Source organism: Podarcis tiliguerta, assembly GCF_965153285.1.
Source record: "Podarcis tiliguerta genome assembly, chromosome: 1".
In the NCBI taxonomy this organism is placed as follows: domain Eukaryota; kingdom Metazoa; phylum Chordata; class Lepidosauria; order Squamata; family Lacertidae; genus Podarcis; species Podarcis tiliguerta.
This window is the reverse complement of record NC_139534.1, coordinates 64,661,553-64,680,376: the sequence shown is the minus strand read 5'-3', so window position 1 is coordinate 64,680,376 and position 18,824 is coordinate 64,661,553.

Genomic DNA, 18,824 nt, shown 5'->3' with positions numbered 1-18,824 from the left:
CTCCATGCCTTGGTGTGGTTTTTGCTCCCAATCTATGAACTAGGGAACATCAGGCTTCAGCAGAGGGAGAGCAGGGAATCTGAGCTACTCCACTGGCTTCGCTGAGACAGCAGCCCCATTTGGCTCCTGTTTCCAGTTCACACTGCCATTATAAAAGTGCTAAAATAAAACTTTAAGAACTGGAGTCTGTTTGCCTCTTTCTACTTCATCTCTTTTTTATTTTAGGTGTTGTTTCTTTTAGACGCTAAACTTGTGAACAGAGACTATGTTGCTTTTTAAAAAGTATTTAAACGAATAAAAGAACAGCTAATATGCTGGAAAGGTGGGAAAGAGTATTGACCGGACTTGGTGACACAGCCAGACCTTTAAAGCCCTAAACAGCCTCAGCCCAGTATACCTGAAGGAGTGTCTTCACCCCCATGGTCCAGGCTGGATACTGAGGTCCAGCGCTGAGGGCCTTCTGGCGGTTCCCTCCCTGCAAAAAGTGAGGTTACAGGGAACCAGGCAGAGGGCCTTCTCAGTAGTGGCGCCCGAGCTGTGGAACGCCCTCCCATCAAATGTCAAGGAAATAAACAACTATCTGACTTTAGAAGACATCTGAAGGTAGCTCTGTTTAGTGAAGTTTTTAATGTTTGATGTTTTATCACTTTTTTTATTATTATATTATTATTATCTGTTGGGAGCCACCCAGAGTGGCTGGGAAAACCCGGCCAGGTGGGAAGGGTATAAATAAAAAACTATTATTATTATTATTATTATCATCATCATCATACTCCCATCGGCTCTGTGCCATTTTTGGACACTCTTTGCTCCACAGGTTGGCCAACATTGTCTGAAGACTTCTAGTCCAGTGTTATGATGCACATCTCATAATCACTTCCCAGCCTTAAACAATGTTTACAAAAAGTCAACACAATGCTCCTCTTTTTTATGGCACACAGAGATAGACTGAGCACAGGAAAATTTCATTAGACTCTGATGCCTGAAGTGACCACTTCATCTTGCTTCATAGTACAGCTAGCCCTGTAATTTATATACAGCGGTGGGAGAGAGACCTGTGGCCTTCCATTTGTTATTGGGACTCCAACTCCCATCAGCCACAGCCAGCATGGCCAATGGATAGGTATGATGGATGCTGTTGTCCAACAACATCTGGAGAGCCACAGATTCCCCATGGATGCAATTGAAGAACCATATAGGTGTAAATGATCTCCCTGCCATAAAATCCTGCCGCATTTTGTATGTCAGGATCAATTGTAGGAATATTGGTATGGGTGAGTGGCCTGGTGGAATGAAGGGAGTAAGAGAGTGGCAGGTACTGAACGTGGTCAGCATTATGGGTTTAAGGTACAAAATTCAATGAGCTCATACAAGATGGACTCACAGAAGACAGACGTATTCAGACCTACAAATGAACATTTGCAGGGGCTGCCAACTTGGTGACTGCAATCACAAGGGCCTTCATTGGTGGCCCTGGGAAGGAGTCCCAGACACTGAACTTTCATTTTATTTTTTTAAGTCAGTCTTTAGAGTGTTATAAAGCAAGATGTGCAAGTATTTCTGGCTGTTCCTGCCTAAATACAGTGTTTTTAGCTTATTATTATTATTTTTATTATTTGCATACCATCCTTCCTCTGAAGATCACAACATAAAAATAAGTCCATGAGTGAAATAATATAAGTGACACCAGGTAATAGGAATCCCTGGATTCCTAAAGAGCTGCTGTTTGCCCCACTCATTTCAGGCACTTTCCCTGCTTCTGTTTTATATTCTAGTAGCATGTCCTTCCTTTTTTCATAGCTTATGCGTCTTTCCTGTTGTGGGTTTGTCTGAGATCAGGTATTCTCTAGAAGTTATCTTCTGCCAGTACTACTGCACAATAAGTGTATATGGATGTTAAAGGATCTTCTCCCCAAATGGCAAATGCAAAATGTGGAAATTTTGCAATGTGTTTTAGGCATGATGTCTACTGCGCAGGACCTAAAGCCCAGGCACTGGCTTCCCAAAATGTGTCCATGCACTGAAATAAATATGTGTGCAGTGAAAGCACATAATAAACTACACATAGGAGTCATGATAGCATGACACAGGAAATTTATAAATTAAAAAAATACTTAAAAACCTAGAAAAAGTTGCAAGAGCAGCACAGTCATGCTGGACATTTTAGCAATAAGAATTGCAAAAAAACTGTACAACTCTGCCATCTGCAGGATAAAAGTGCAATGGGTCTAGTTTGGAATTACAGTTTATAGCACTGGTAGTCCAAAGTGTTTAAAAAATGGGAAATTGGGTTATTAGTAGAATCTAATGATGGGCATGAGGGATGTGGGTGGCGCTGTGGGTTAAACCACTGAGCCTAGGACTTGCCAATCAGAAGGTCAGCAGTTTGAATCCCCGCAACGGGGTGAGCTCCCATTGCTCGGTCCCTGCTCCTGCCAACCTAATAGTTTGAAAGCACGTCAAAGTGCAGGTAGATAAATAGGTACCGCTCCGGCGGGAAGGTAAACGGCATTTCCGTGCACTGCTCTGGTTCGCCAGAAGCGGCTTAGTCATGCTGGCCACATGAGCCGGAAGCTGTACACCGGCTCCCTCGGCCAATAAAGCGAGATGAGCACCGCAACCCAAGAGTCGGTCACGACTGGACCTAATGGTCAGGGGTCCCTTTACCTTTAATGATGGGCATGAGGAAAGAATGATAGCGCTTGTTGGGTATTTCTCATTGCCTTTACTTGTCTTATGTTTTTACAGATACATTATGTGTCATACCTTTCATTGCAACCAAGAAAAGCACCTGTTGTTGTTTCGTTTCTTTTAAAAACAAACCTACCAGCATCTTCATGTAGTTTTATGTCTAAGGAGAGACAGACAGTAAAAATACCAGATAGATGATGGTATTCCATCCCCAGACCAGAAGACAACTACAAATATTGCTGTTCTGGGCTCACCTTCTCACAGGGTGAATGGATATAGGCAAAACCAATGCCTCACATTTAAAGGTGAACCTACTTGTTTTGCAAATAATAATAATAATAATAATAATAATAATAATAATGTCCCACCCATCTGACTGGGTTCCAAAGTGATATGCAAACCAATTTGGGGGAAAGGGCAATCTACATTTTTTTAAAAAGATAGATAAAAATAAACCACCCCCCTGAAATTTGCACTTTTCCAAATTTTTGCAATGCAGTTCTCCAGCCAAGTATTTTGTACAAAAATACATAGACTGGGGCAAAATGTGCATTAAGAATGCACACATCCATGAAAATAATGTGTGGCAATGCATTATATTGTGGGAAATTGTTTTGCCAAAAAAAGCGTATGTTAGGAGCATTTTGGACTGAAAAGCTGATGAATTTTATGAGGACATTTAAAAAATGAAATAAAATCGCAAACTGAGGTGGAAATGTGGAAAACGGAACTTAAGACAGGAAGAATCAGAAACTGAGAGAAATTGCCACAGGTATGAAGTTTACGGCATGTAATGCCTTAAGAGAGAATATTATGAAAATGATATACAGGTGGTACATGACACCAGTCAAGCTTGCAAAAATCTATCATTTGCCCGATAGCAAATGTTGGAAATGTAAAGAAACTGAAGGTACATTCTTTCACCTTTGGTGGACGTGCCCAAGGATCAAGGCTTTTTGGGAGATGATATATAATGAAATGAAAAAGGTATTTAAATATACCTTCCCGAAGAAACCAGAGGCCTTTCTCCTGGGCATGGTCGGCCATTTGGTGTTAAAAAAGGACAGAACTTTCTTTATGTATGCTACAACAGCAGCAAGAATACTTATTGCAAAGTATTGGAAGACACAAAATTTACCCACCCTGGAAGAATGGCAGATGAAGGTGATGGACTATATGGAATTGGCGGAAATGACCAGCAGAATCCGAGACCAGGGAGAAGAGTTGGTGGAAGAAGATTGGAAGAAATTTAAAGACTATTTACAGAAATATTGCAAAATTAATGAATGTTAGAGTGATGTTGGATCGAGGTTAAGGGGTTTTTAGTAATAATGTTATGAAGGAATATGCTAAAACGGATGTTAACAGGTGAAAATTTAAAGTTATAATATATTAAGATCAAAGTTAAGGATAAAGGCAAAGAGGGAAAGGATTTGCTGAATAAATAAATTGAACTGGAATACAAAGAGGGGAGGTGTGGGGAGGTCCGGGAAACAAGCAAATGCAAGATAAGTTATGAAAGATTGAACTGTTTTTTATTGTTTGTTATTTTTGTATTTTTCTTTTTTCCTTTTTTCTTTTTTCTCTTTTTTCTTTGTAATGCTTTGAAAATCTTAATAAAATATTATTTAAAACAAACAAAAAAAAAAGAAACTGAGGGAAATTGAAACTGGCCAATTTCCCAAATGTCTGCTTGGTTCCTTCTCTATCCATTTTTAAGTGCACCTTTAAAACCATTTTATTTCAATCTGCTTTTAGCTAAAGAAGCTGCACTAGGCTTTAATAGTTGCTTTTTTCTGTTGTAAATCATGACCAGTTGTTTACCTCTTAAAGTCATGGGCCAGGAGTCAGCAGCCTGAAGGGGGAGAAGGCGGAGTGACTCCACCTGCAGCTGATCAGGCTTCAAGGACTCAGATGATGAGAGCCTGCTGGTTTCAGCCTTCTTAAGCAGAACTTCCAGCAACAGGCAGGTGCTGGAAGCAGTGCTTGTAGTTCCTGGTCCTACCTTGCTGCTTCCTGCTTGCCTTGACCCTTGAAGGACAGATTCCCTGACCCCTGGACCATCTGATTATGTGGATTGCTGTTCGCCTGACCCCAGGACTGGACCTGACTGGATACTGACTCTGCCTCCAGGCAAGTACACCTCTGAAACTCTTCTGGTCGGCTGGCCTCCCATTCCACTGAGCTCTGCTTGTTTGCGGCTCGGCACAAGACCACAGCACTTAATCCTTTATGGATCTAATTAGAAGTATTAGCCCCACTGAATGCAATGGGCAAGGGTATATAGAATTGCAGTCATAATGTGTTTTACAGTGGTACCTCAGGTTGCATACGCTTTAGGTTACTGACTCCATTAACCCAGAAATATTACCTCAGGTTAAGAACTTTGCTTCAGGATGAGAACAGAAATCGTGCCCCAGTGGCGCAGCAGCAGAGGTAGGCCCCATTAGCTTAAGCGATGATTCAGGTTAAGAACAGTCTCAGGTTAAGAACAGGCCTCCAGAATGAATTAAGTACGTAACCAGAGGTACCACTGTATTTGGATTGTTGTGCTGGGCAGGGATGCATTTTATGCTGCTGTTTCAGTTTAAAAACTTTTCAGTGTTTTGCTTTCATGGTATTCATTGTGAGCTGCCTTGAGAGGGTTCTTGTTCTGAAACAAGGAACTGAATGTGGAAATAAAGAACTAGTTTCTGCAGCACATCATGATTTTGTCGGATTCAGTATCCCAGGATGTTTGGCTGACAGCACAGCATGAATGCAGACAACTGGGGAGAAATTGTATCATGAAGTTTTTAATGTTTGATATTTTATTATGTTTTTATGTATGTTGGAAACTGCCCAGAGTGGCTGAGGCAACCATGCCAGATGGGCAGAGTCTAAACATTATTATTATTACCATTTGGTTTTACCATTTACTCCTAAACAAAGAGGTGAACATAACCTCTTGAAAAGCAAGGGATCTATAAAGGTAAAGGTAATGGGGCCTCTGACCATTAGGTCCAGTCGTGGCCGACTCTGGGGTTGTGACGTTCATCTCGCTTTATTGGCCGAGGGAGCTGGCGTACAGCTTCCGGGTCTTGTGGCCAGCATGACTAAGCCGCTTCTGGCGAACCAGAGCAGCGCATGGAAACGCCATTTACCTTTCCGCCGGAGCGGTGCCTATTTATCTACTGCACTTTGAGGTGCTTTCGAACTGCTAGGTTGGCAGGAGCAGGGACCAAGCAACGGGAGCTCACCCCGTTGCGGGGATTCGAACCACCGACCTTCTGATCAGCAAGTCCTAGGCTCTGTGGTTTAACCCACAACGCCACCCGCGTCCCACGGGATCTATAGGATGCTACAAAAATGGCGAGGACTTCCTCACTAAATTAACAATCTGGAGAAACAGGAGAATATTTGATTGTTGCTGCTGCTTCTTTTTTTAAAAGGATCAGGCAAATTAATAGAAGTTAAGCCTGACAAGAGCTTTTAGCGGTAGCTAAAAATGGCACCTTTGACTAAATGTAGGGGATGAACAAGGCAGTTGGTGTGTGGATGGCTTCATCACACTGTTTGATGCTATGCTGTGCTACAGGCAAAGCCCAAAGATCAGTGGTAGAATAAGTGCTTTGAATTCAGAAAGCCCTACGTTTAATCCCCAACATATCCAGAAAGGGCTAAGGGGGATTCTTCTGAAACTTGAGAGCCATTGCTGACCTACATGGGTCAATGACTCATTGCAAGGCAGCTTCCCACCTGATTGTTCACTGTCAGAGGCTGGACTGTTTGTGTCTGATTCGATATGGAAGTCCTAATGAACTTTTACAGCCAAGTAAGCACCTCAGCAGCACCTGTGCATAGGATTACACACAATGAATTGTACAGCAAGAAAAGCTTTCAATATTTGCAGACAGGGAATGTGCCTCTCCAGCAGTGCCGTACTGATACGATCTGAAGGCACACAACAATGTTCCACCTCTGGAAGTTTAGCAGGGCTATCCATTAAGCTGCTTGGAGAGGAGCCACCTGGGAGCCATATGTAAGTTGTTGTAAGCTGTGCAGAGGAAGAATGGGCTCTGCGTGACAAACCAAACAGAAGTAGAGAATGGCTTAAAATGTGTGACTAGAGTGCAAGTGATTGTTATTTTGAAAAGGAACACTAGATGGCACCCTTTGTGCAAAAACTGAAAGCAGCATTTTTTATTTTGGTAAAAAAGAAAATCTGTGCCAGCACCTTTTCAGACACGCAAGTACACAGCAGAAAACAATTAGTCAAAGTTAGTGAGCCATCTTTTTCTTATAGAGAGGGGAAATGTTCATTAACTTCCTCCTTGATAAATGATCTTAAGTCACTTTTGCCTCTTAAATTATAGGCAACTGTGCAGATACACCAGGTCTCTCTGGAGCTGCTTCTGTAGAGGTGAATTAATTAGATGAACATGGCCTGTAATGTTGAACTTGCTGTTCTACCAGCAACATTGCACTGTTTCTTAATTCCCCATCAGTCATAGAAGGTTTATTTTCCAAACATTCACATTATGCTATATTGCTTACTCAGTGCAAGTAATGCACCTGTATATGCAAATAGTTTGTTTAGCATAAAATCAATATGTAAATCTAGAGGGACTACATGTAGAAAACCCAGTGAGTATAATGGGACTAATGCCAAAGTAAACATGTACGGGATTATGACATTAGATGGCATCTGCACATACAATATTGGCACATTTCATTTGGCTTATACCACTGTGCCTGGAAATAAGCTTTATTCATCATCACCACCACCACCACCCAGGGGTGGAGGAAGGGGAGTGCGGGCCACCCCAGGTATCACCACTGAGAGGGGTGACAAAATGCTGGGCGGCATTCACGGTGGGGCTTGCAGCATGCCTGAGCCACGCATCTTTCCTGGGAGAGACACTGTGGCTTGGGCGCGCACAGGCTCCAAACTGCCCGAATGGTCCGCCCACTGCCTCCCCCCCCCCAGCTGTAGGACAGCTGAGTGGGAGGAGGAAGGCAGACTCTGGAGGCCCCATGGTGTGCCCTGCCCCAGGCACCCGAGTGGCTTCCTCTGCTGCTGCCACCACCCTGGACATTTGCTTGGAAGATGTGCCTGACATTTTGAAGAAGTCCCATGGATATCAATTCAGTGCCTGGGGGGAGAGGTAGGCATGGCTGGATGAGTGGGTGGATCAAAGGGTTCTGTTGCCCATTCAGATCTCCCTCCCACCTACAGTATCCCTTTGATATAGTTCACCGGCTGTGCCCAATGGCCTGGCGTTGTTACGAACTGACCTAGCATTCAGTAGCAAGACCACATTGATCCAGGTTACAATTTAAAACAAGAAAAGGGAGAGAGACAACAGTGAGGAAGGATAAATAGGAGCAAAACCAATTATATGAAGTTCAGCTTGGTTGGGAATGAGGATCAAGGGAGTTACAAGCCAAGCAAAAGTTAGTAACTTGTGGAGTAATTTGTCGACAGTCAGTAATTCAGTGGCATTCCTTTCTCCTAAGGAGTCGAAACCTCAGTCCGCTACATGTGACTATTTGAAGACATCTGAGAAAAGACCCTCTCTCCCTTTCTTAAGCCTTTTATTTTATCCTTCATAATGCAGTTCTTTGCAACCATTGCAAATGATTCCACGGGGTTTTGCCAGCTATATGTTGCTTGAGAGCAAGCCTCGACACACAGCTTACTGAATGGGATGCACCCTGCCAGGAAAGAGTTTATTCATAACAGTGGAACACAAGTAGTCCAAGAATGAACATCTTATTAATGAGCTTTCAGTGATCAGAATTCAGATCAGTGATCAGAATTCAGAAACATGTGGATTGTAGAGAAGTAGCTGTCTGGTGTCTTCTGAAAAGGCAAGGCCACGGGTTGCTGTCTTCTGCTGAGCTTGTACATTTCTGTCACCTGTAGCCTACGCTGGGGCAGGTTTTAACCCTTGGGAAAGCTTTGATCTGAAGGATGAGCCACTTTCAGACATATCTTAAGTTACCTGTGGTTGCCTCCAGAAATAACTGGTTGGTCCTTTGCATGCTTTAGCCATAATTTGACACATACCTCCAGGCACCCGCAAGTTTCACCCCTTGTACTTTCTGCTTTCCTTACTCCTGCATGTAAGATGCAAACTTTATGACCAAACTACACATTACACTACAATTTGATTACTGATGTAAACCTCCAAAATGTATTTTGTATAGTTAAGTTTTTACCACTATCTTCAGTACATTTTATTTTATTGTATTGCTATGGCTAGTGGCTGGTACTTTGTTATCTCTTGATACAAGAGCAGGCCCACCTCTCCAACACAGAGATCTGATATATTATCTCTTGCCAGTCACCTGCCTAGTAGTGAAAGGGTTAATCCTTCCTCACAAATACATACATTACCAATTCAGATTCTTCACCCACCCAGCTGCTATTTGAAAAAGAAACTTCAAAGAGATGAGAACCTCTCAACCATCTTCTTAATAAAACGTAATTTTGCTCTGGGATGTATCGGCAAACAATGTGGGCAGCAACATAAACGATGTCCTCTTCCCTTGATTCTCTTGTCATAGTAGAATGATCATTTGTTTGCCCCTGAAGTAAATGTAGTTCGTGATCTCTTTGCAAGAACTAAAATGCGGAACCAGGTCACATCATAGTGTTGAACAAAGCTGATGCTTGTTTAGCCTGCTCTGTTGTTTTTTGCTGTCCTGTTTGCTTGATTGTGTATTCAGCATGCGCTGTTGTTTATCTGATGATTTGGTTGGCTGTTCTTCTTTTATGTTCTGTACTCCATCCTGGTCTCTGTATCAATGAAGGGCAACCTAAAAAAAAATTTCTAAACAAGAAAGCAAACCAGGCTCAGATGTCAGCACCCAGCATACTGAAGTATATTCTGGGGACTTTGCAACTTGGGCAGGACCAAATGGGGCTATTTGGGTGTCACTGCTGAGCTAGCGTGTCCTGAGGAGAGGCTGGCAGCTGCCCCACCTGCTCCACCTTGTGCAAGTGGAGCTGTTCTGCCAGTGGTGTGTTGTCAGGGGACTAGGGGAACTAGGCTAGTTCTCTAAATGTTTTCCTGGTGCCTCCTTCCCAAAGCCCAGGAAGCTTCTGCCCGGCTTAGGGAGGGGCAATGCTCTGACAGGTCCAAGAGCCCTCCCTTCACCTTCCCAAAGCCCACCTGACTCCAGCATCCTGTCAGAGCCCTGACATCTCCTTCTCAAATGCTGGGGAGCTTCTGCAATGCTCACGCATGTGACATCACTCTTGCAAGCTGGCACCTCTGGCCCACCTGTTGGCCGACAAAAAACAACAACCACTGCATGCCACTGTGCTCAGCCCATAACCATACCTCATTACAGCTCCACTACCACCCTTGGTAGGGACACGGGTGGTGCTGTGGGTTAAACCACAGAACCTAGGACTTGCTGATCAGAAGGTTGGCAGTTCGAATCCCCATAACGGGGTGAGCTCCCATTGCTCGGTCCCTGCTCCTGCCAACCTAGCTGTCCGAAAGCATGTCAAAGTGCAAGTAGATAAATAGGTACCACTCCGGCGGGAAGGTAAACAGCGTTTCCGTGCACTGTTCTGGCTTCACCAGAAGCGGCTTAGTCATGCTGGCCACATGACCCGGAAGCTGTACGCCGACTCCCTCGGTCAATAAAGCGAGATGAGCGCCGCAATCCCAGAGTCGGTCACGACTGGACCTAATGGTCAGGGGTCCCTTTACCTTTCACCACCCTTGGTAATCCCCCTTTAGAAGAATATAGGGACTACTTTTTGTGATCAAAAGAGTAACCTATGGATTCCCCACTTTTCACGACTCACTCCACCACTTTATATAAACTTGATCTGGTTTCCTATCTTAGGAAGTGAATATGAATATAAAATTTAAAGGGGTTTTTTAAGAGTTTGTTTTAGCGCATTGTGTGGGATGTGTATATGATTGTCTAGATTACACACACTGGATAAATTTCAAACACTAGCCCAGATGCTGCAGGGACAACATCTATAGAGGGTTTCAATCCTAGATATTTAGGATTAGCACCCACACTGTAGGTCAGAGGGACTTGAAACCCTTTTTGTCAGATTGTGGGCATTGAAATGGTCCCCTACATAGGTCACGTAACAGCCAACTTCTGGTGGTGTGGGGCTTCTGGTGAAAAGGAAGCAGGGCCACCTGTCATGTTACTTGATGACAAAAATCAGTCCCTTTCTTCTTTGGAGAGCCAGTGTGGTGTAGTGGTTAAGAGTGGTAGATTCATAATCTGGTGAACTGGGTTCACATCTCTGCTCCTCCACATGCAGCTGCTGGGTGACCTTGGGCCAGTCACACTTCTTTGAAGTCTCTCAGCCCCACTCACCTCACAGAGTGTTTGTTGTGGGGGAGGAAGGGAAAGGAGAATGTTAGCCGCTTTGAGACTCCTTCGGGTAGTGATAAAGCGGGATATCAAATCCAAACTCTTCTTCATGGCTGCAGCAACACCACCAGGGGGCAAAGTGAGAATGACTTCAGTGGCACAGAGCAGCGCCTGTGCAGGGTCCAGCCCCCCCCCCCTGCCAAATCTGGAACCAGGTCTGCTTCAAGAACAAATAAATTAACCTTGGAAGCAGATTTTGCTTCACAAGGGAAATTCTGTTGTGACTGTAGGTTTAGTTCTTCCCTATTTAATTCAAGAACTAGCTGAGTTGACGAAAATGTCAGGGCATCCAAGAGCTGCCAAGCTACTTTGTTTCCTTGAGTATATTGAACCCCTGATCCAGCAGAACAGTTACGGAGATGTTTGACCTTAAGATGGAATCCCATTAAGACCAACACAACTACTGAATAACGGGGGGTTGTGTCATTTTCATTTCAAATTTAAGACATACCCCTCAGAAACGGTCCTGTCTTTCCTCCGCCACTAATTGGACCCATCTTCCAGCTCTGGCTCCTGGCTCGCAAGAGGCACAAAATCACTACCTCCTTCCCCTAGATCAGCCTCTGGCCTCACTGCCTCTTCTACCCACTCCTTGGAGCCCTGCCAATCCCTTACATGCTGCCTTGCCGAGGTGTCAGCAAATTACTTTCAATGTAACCTTAAAAATTAAGGTTATAGGGACTACTTGATTAGGATCAGGTATTGCAGATGCTGGGAACCAGTTTGCACATGGGCATCACTTGATTTGCCTTTTCATAATTGCTCAGCACTTGATAACTTGTCAGTGGGATGTGAGAATTGTCATTGGAAAATGTTGTTTGAGATCACGTGGGTTCATATGAAATTTTGGGCTGTAGTGATTAATCTGTTATGGCTCAATTACACATGCAGATAGTGAGCTGATACTGCTGCCCTCATATGAGATGATCAGAGCCCCCCCCCCCCAACTTGAAGCATGGGAAGTCCCAACAAAAAAATTATAATTTAGGCAGAATATTTGGACTATTTGATATGTATTTGTATAATTTGGAACATTCCGTGTGATTTGATTGGATTGTTAAAATGGAAAACTTATTAAAAATGATTTTTTTAAAAAGATACTGCTGCCCTCATGTGCTGAACATGCATGTCCCATGCTCCTGACTCGGCCCCAGACACACTGACCAGATGTTTGGAAGCTGTGGCTGGATGGTTACGTGGGAGCCGGTTGAAGTTAAATCCTTCGAAGACAGAGGTCCTGTGGCTGGGACGGGACGATATGGGATTGGGGGGGCAACTCCCATCTCTTGCGGGGGCGCAATTAGTGCCAGCACCGTCCTTTAAGAGTTTGGGTGTAATCTTCGACGCCTCCCTTTCCATGGAGGCGCAGATTGCAGCTATAACAAAGGCGGCATTTTTCCATCTTTCCGCAGGGCCTGCAAGACAGAACTGTTCCGCCAGGCCTTTGGCCAGGGCACAGCCTGACTCCCTCCATCGGCAATCTTCGCAGAGCTCTGGCCCAATGGTTGCCAGTGGCTTGAATTAATTAATTTTATAATGAAGGATTTTAGAGTGTTGTTTGTACTGTTTTATTGTTGTTAGCCGCCCTGAGCCCGGCTTCGGCTGGGGAGGGCGGGATATAAATAAAATTTATTATTATTATTATTATTATTATTATTATTATTATTATTGACAACCGGTCTCCAGGAATGATACCCACTGCACCAGTTCCACTAATGAAATGGATTTCTGTTTGCTCAATGGAACTTTGCCTCCTCTCTTTTCCCCTGGAGCCCCCAACCTGTGTACCCTCAAAATCTTCCCTAGAGAGGTGGACCCTCTGAAGTAGATTCTGGGAGTGTGAGGGGAGAGGAGAGGAACAGAAAGTCCTGTGGTGCAAGTGAGTATCCAATCTCCTAATCAAATATGCTGCAGCTGCTACAGGCACTTCTCCCTTTAAAGGCTTCTCGGTGTTGTGAATTCCTTCAACTTATCTGAGCTCAACTCATTCTCTCACTAGCCACAGGACCAATCCCTTCCCTAAAAGTAAATATCTTTATTCACCTTGAAATCTCTAATGGTGCGGCATGTGTAAGCACTTATTTTGTAGCCCAAGATACAAGATACACCTGTCACCTTTATCCCCCTGCGCATCAATGTTCCCAGAGAGTAATTATATCCCTTGTGTGATACCTAGACTAAATGCTTGACCAGAATCTAAAGCTATTGTACGGGGAGGCGGGAGACACAGCCCTTTCAGGCTTTAGCAGTCTCTTCTGCTATTGCAAGGAGGTCTGTTTTTGATGATTTGTCATAAATAGATATTGACTTAAGATACAATGGTTTCACACATTCATTCAAACTAATTGCCCAGTTAAGCACATTGGAACTCTTAGCACATTGTCCATAGTTCCATTCCGCACATATTCCCTGCTATTTGCTAAACCCCTGATTAGTTTTATTTCGACTCTTGTAATCTTTTGTATCAGACTATTGATCATTTCCGTGAGTTTACTCCTTGCCACTTAAAAAGCAATTTTGTCTCTAATGAAAGATGCTGGATCCACAGATATGGGAGAATGAAGGCTTCTGAAGTTAAATCAGGAAAGCAGGACTTGCACGATTCCCTCAGATGTCTCAATGATATCCTTGGAAAGGATGGCTTGAAGCAGGTCCAAGCACAAGGAGATAGGCCAAGGCTGATCCCACAGGAAAGCAGACAAGGCATTAAGTTTTACTAACCAACTGATGAGTATTATTATAAAGTAGAGCAAGCAGGGCAATGCAAAAGACAGGGAAGCAAGCAACCACACAATGTTTGTCAACACACATTTAACTTCCATGGAGGCAAAATCAGCTAATGAGTTGCCAGCTCCCTAGTTTTAGACTAGACTAGATTAGCAGTGCAATGTCTATTCATAAGTAAGCTCCACTGAGTTATACTCCCAGTGGTTATAGGTTTGCTGTCAGAATCTGAAATCCAATGCAAGCATTGCTAACTTACCAATGTGAGTTATTTCTGACAGAGTGAGCACTAGGGATCTCATCAGGCAATGTTGGCGATACTCAGCATGAGGCTAATATTAATGTGCATTCATTATTATATCTCTCCTGGTCATTTGTCTTGATGACAAAGGTACCCCTTGAAATTCCTATTGAAGGATCTCTCTCCCTCTCCTCAGAACAACAGCAACCCCAAGAGTTGGTTGGCTACCTCGTTCAAGCAAGCAAACAACTGTAACACAGAAAACTAAACCATTTGTGCTTATACCAAGCAAACAGAGCCTAGGGGAAAGTAATAATAATAATATATTTTTATTTATACCCCACCCTTCCTGGTTCAGAAAACCAGGCTCTGGGTAGCTAACAAATTTAAAACACTTAACTGATGCAACAAAAAACAGCATAAAATACAGTATGAAACATGAATAACAATAAATTCCGAATTCAAAAATCAACTTAGGGGGGAAATCCATCCAATAAACATTAGATGATCATCAGGGCTAGCTGGCTAAATTAGTCTATTTGGGCCAGCAAGGAGACCAGGGGAGAATTAGCTGTGGGATCCCAGAGTGGATAATCTTCATAAAAAGGGGAGGGGGGGGAAGGAAGGGGAATAAAAAGATCAGGCTAAGTTCAAATTGAAAGCCAGGCGGAATAGCTCTGTCTTACAGGCCCTGCAGAAGGAAGTTAAATCCTGCAGGGCCCTGGTCTCATGGGACAGAGCATTCCACCAGGGCGGAGCCATCACTGAGAAGGCCCTGGTGGAGGACAATCTGACTTCCTTAGGGCCCGGGACCTCTAAACTATGATTATTCATGGACCTTAAGGTCCTCTGTGGAGCATACCAGGAGTGAGTGACTGGATGAGCAGTATAAGGCGGAATGAGAATGTTTTCAGCAGATCCTTTAAAATGATGCTTAACATGAGGAAGATAACTTCTGAAATCTGGATGGACAAAGTGGTTGTCAGTATTAAGCAAAAACCATGCGAGTGTATAGCACATTCTTTTATTTTGAGAGTGCCTTTTTTAATACTTCTTGAAGTGTGCAGGGCAGGCAGAAGGGGGGTGGAGGAAGGAGAGAGACAGATTGATTTTCCATTTATAACTTGCCTTTTTCTATTGCTCTTAAGACAGCTTTCTGTCCAGCAAGCTGTTTCTGCTAAGATTCCACAACTCTACACCATCATCATTAATCTTTGATGTGGACAATTGTCAAATGCATTTTGTAAATTTAACTGTACTTCATCCATTGGATTTGCCTTATCTGTTTTAACAGCAATATCTTTAAAGACTTGAGTCTTTGGCAGGACACTTGAGTATTACCATTTTTGCCGGATTCCTGAAATAATGTTACATGTGTCCTGGGTGATAAGAACTCTAGGAGCACATCATGTTTCCAGGTTCTGTTTCCTTGGAATGAGGCCACTGGAGCTTTGTAGCATTTTTGTGATGTATGGACACACACACACACACACACACACACACACAGGTCCATGTAGGTGGAGTTGCCGCTTAGCTTCAACAGATGTCCCAGATATCAGTGCTTTCCATCAATGTTTTGGGGAGGGATATAGCTACCCTATTTTCCAGTAGTGATGTATGGAAGTGAGAGCTGGACCATAAAGAAGGCTGATCGCCGAAGAATTGATGCTTTTGAATTATGGTGCTGGAGGAGACTCTTGAAAGTCCCATGGACTGCAGGAAGATCAAACCTATCCATTCTTAAGGAAATCAACCCTGAGTGCTCACTGGAAGGACAGATCCTGAAGCTGAGACTCTAATACTTTGGCCACCTCGTGAGAAGAGAAGACTCCCTGGAAAAGACCCTGATGTTGGGAAAGATGGAGGGCACAAGGAGAAGGAGACGACAGAGGATGAGATGGTTGGATAGTGTTCTTGAGGCTACCAGCATGAGTTTGACCAAACTGCGGGAGGCAGTAGAAGACAGGAGTGCCTGGCGTGCTCTGGTCCAGGGGGTCACGAAGAGTCGGACACGACTAAATGACTAAACAACAACATAGCTACCCCACAAATGCTGTTAGCTTCCAGAATCTAAAACTCAGTTTCCCTCTGACTCCGTGTCAATCCAAAACTTCTCTTTCTCATTCGCAGACACCTCAGTGACCTCACTTTCCAGCCAAGGGAGGAGGAAAGAAAAACATGTCCTCTATCATCATGTTGGCTGTCACATTTCTGAAGTATCTCTACCTATTTGGCCTCAGTGACAACATATTACCCCTAGTGTACAGAATATAGGGACTTTTTTAAAACAAACAAACAAAAAAAACAGGATCTGCAGAAGCAGGTCTGAGGTCATGGTGGCTCTTTGCCAGTCAGGGCAGAATGTGCTGGTCCATGGTTTATCTCTTGATAGATATTGCTTAGGAACGGTTTGGAAGATTACCCTTTTACAACCCCCTCTCTCCATTGTCCAAAGGAGAAAGGCAGGGGAGGTGGCAAAAGGCTTAGATCTCCAAAAGCTTCATCTCTTGATAGACCTTTCAGCCAGTTCATGCAGCCAACAGCAGCAGAACAAGCAGCGAATGGCTAAAGGACACCACATGCTTCAGAGCTCTGAGAATCCCAGTTAATTTGGTACGGTACCAGTCTGCACACAAGCTATATTCTGTGAACAGTTTTTCTGCAATCAGTTAAAATCACGGAAATGAGTCAAACATTCATGTTGAATTATTGCATGAAAAACAAAGTGTTTGGGGGTTGTTTGTTTTAAAGCTGCCTGGAGCAGTTTAGCAGACCTCCTCCAGACTCCAGATTTACAACTGTAGAATCAAAGGGTTGGAAGTGACTCCAAGGTCAGTCAGTCCAGCCCCAATCAGATAACAGTCTTCCCCAACCTGATGTCTTCCAAATGTTGCTGGACTACTGGATAAGGCTGATGGGAACTGTAGTCAAAAAAATACGTAGGGCACCACATTTAATCAAAGTATGTGCAGCTTAACATAACCTAATATTATTTCTGCCATTTTTTCCTGTTTGAGAAATGGTCTCATGCAGAAGAGATGTGTCCTGTGACTCCCGTCCATCATAAATGTTAGTGCTTTCTAGGAAGCTCAGTGATTACACTTGTGTCCCAGTTAAGCTCTATATAGAAATAATAAAGTAATAGAGCAAAGAAACATAGCAGAGTTTATAATGCATTGTGTCCATTTCACTGCTATGGGGTGTGAAATTGAATTTTTTGCAATCTTACCTGAAATATTGAATTATGGTGCTGGAGGAGACTCTTGAGAGTCCCATGGACTGCAAGAAGATCAAACCTATCCATTCTTAAGGAAATCAGCCCTGAGTGCTCACTGGAAGGACAGATCCTGAAGCTGAGGCTCCAATACTTCGGCCACCTCATGAGAAGAGAAGACTCCCTGGAAAAGACCCTGATGTTGGGAAAGATGGAGGGCACAAGGAGAAGGGGACGACAGAGGACGAGATGGTTTGATGGTGTTCTCAAAGCTACCAGCATGAGTTTGACCAAACTGCAGGCGGCAGTGGAGGACAGAAGTGCCTGGCGTGCTCTGGTCCGACAAAGAGTCGGACATGACTAAACGACTAAACAACACCTGAAATATTAAGACCTTTACTTCGGTTGCTAGTGTCTCAGTAGTACCTCACATTACAGGACAGAGTACAAGTGACATTATTTCTATAAACCTTGTAGTGTATGATTCCTGGTCCTTTTATATATTAAATCAAGGCAACCTGATCATGAATGCATCAGTGAATTGAGAAGGAAGTGGGGAAATGTAGTGATACACCCTTAGTCTGAAGAAGAAATGGGGAACCTTTGGTACTCCAGGTGATGCTTGGTACCTTGGCCCAATGGCCAGGGATTATGGGAGTTGTAGTTGCAGGTTCTCTGTTCCTTTGTATGCAGTAGAATGGATGGATCTACTTCATTTGCAAAGTAGGGGCATGTTTTGGTTTTTGAAAACATCTACAGATCTTGTTGACCAGGGCACAAACATGCTTCCAGTTAGGAAAATGGATCTGTTGCATTTATTCAAATTGTGGGCTGGTGCCCCATTAGCCATTAAACTATTCGTTGGAAATAAGGCCCACAGATTTTCCAGTGGAACTTACTTCCATCCCACACATATTGTTTTCAGGATCCTGGCCTTAGGTTGCCTAACTGGCAATATTTTCAGAATATAACTGGGCTGTGATTTGTAGCCTCCACATTCTTTTCTTGCTCTTTGAAACTTCTCTTGTTGTTTTAAATCTCTATTTAATCACTATTAAAATTCAGTAAGCTTTTTTTTTTTTTTTTTAGGTTTTGGACCTAGGAACATAAAGCATAAAGAACTAGGAACTCAGGTTGCCAATTCCCCATGGCATCTCAAGAATAATGCTTTCATTTTGAAGTGAAAATGTTTGAAGATGGTTTGAATGTTTGAACACTGAAGATCAAGCAACATATTCACATTGATCTTTTCTTTCAGCAGGCCTGAACTGATTTCCTGAACGGGAAATATGCGTGTTCTCTCTTGGCCACTAGCGGAACAGCCATTTCTGTCTTCCTCCTTCATCGCCACTTCTGATGAGAGGGAGCCAATGTCAGAGAAAACGCTCCTTCCCATCTATCTGAAAATGCCTATATTGATTAAAGGGGATGATGGAGAGTGGGATGCGATTTTTCACAGGCAACATTCCAAAGGTTGCCAAGCTAATGTCAGATGCTGCTTTCTGTGGCAAAGGGCTGAGAGGAGCGGCTGCTCCTCTGCCTTCCCCCACCCCA